The sequence below is a fragment of the Echinops telfairi genome, unplaced genomic scaffold, assembly GCF_000313985.2.
Source record: "Echinops telfairi isolate 266 unplaced genomic scaffold, ASM31398v2 ScPeMD7_11;HRSCAF=52, whole genome shotgun sequence".
Classification (NCBI taxonomy): Eukaryota; Metazoa; Chordata; class Mammalia; order Afrosoricida; family Tenrecidae; genus Echinops; species Echinops telfairi.
This window is the reverse complement of record NW_022103908.1, coordinates 555,220-556,009: the sequence shown is the minus strand read 5'-3', so window position 1 is coordinate 556,009 and position 790 is coordinate 555,220.

Below are 790 nucleotides of genomic sequence, written 5' to 3'. Positions count from 1 at the left end.
GCAACAAATGTACAAATATGCTTGACACATGAATGGATGTATGGATTGTGATAAGAATTGTACGAGTCCCCAATAAAATGATTTAAAGAAAATCAAAACAAGTCCAAGTGAGTCAAAATACAACCATGAGCATCTCCCACCTGAATTGAGAGACTGTCTCAATAGTGTAGTGTTAAAATGAAATGTGCAGCTAGAAAATCACTCAGAAGTTTTCAAGCCAAAAGAACTCAAGGGGGGAAAATGTAAGCCTCAAGTTGCAATATTGAATGATTCTATGGGGGAAATATTTAATAATCAGGAAACATCCAAAGAAGGTAGAAGGAAAACTCAGTCTCCGTACCCATAGGGATGTTCAACCATTTTGAGAGGTGGTATATAAAGAAGAAGCAATAGGATTGAAGTTCAAGGTGCACTGAAGGCATTGGAGAAAAACAAGTCCCCAGGAAAGGATGGAATACCAATATACAACAAGCCCACATGATACTCGAAGTGCTCACTCATCTAAGCCAAGAAATTTGGGAGACAAGTACCTGGCCAACGGACTGGAGAGATCCATATTTGTGCCCCTTCCAAAGATGACTCAATGGAATGAAGAAATGATCAAATAAGGCCATTAATATCATGTTCAAGTAGAATTTTGCTGACTTGAAAAGCAGCTGCAGCAGTCTACAAACAGGAAACTGCTAGACATTCCAGGTGGACTCAGAAGAGGATGTGGATCTGAAGGCTATCATTGCTGATGGCAGTCGGGTCCCGGCTAAACGCAGAGGGTGTTTGTGTGTGTCTTCTT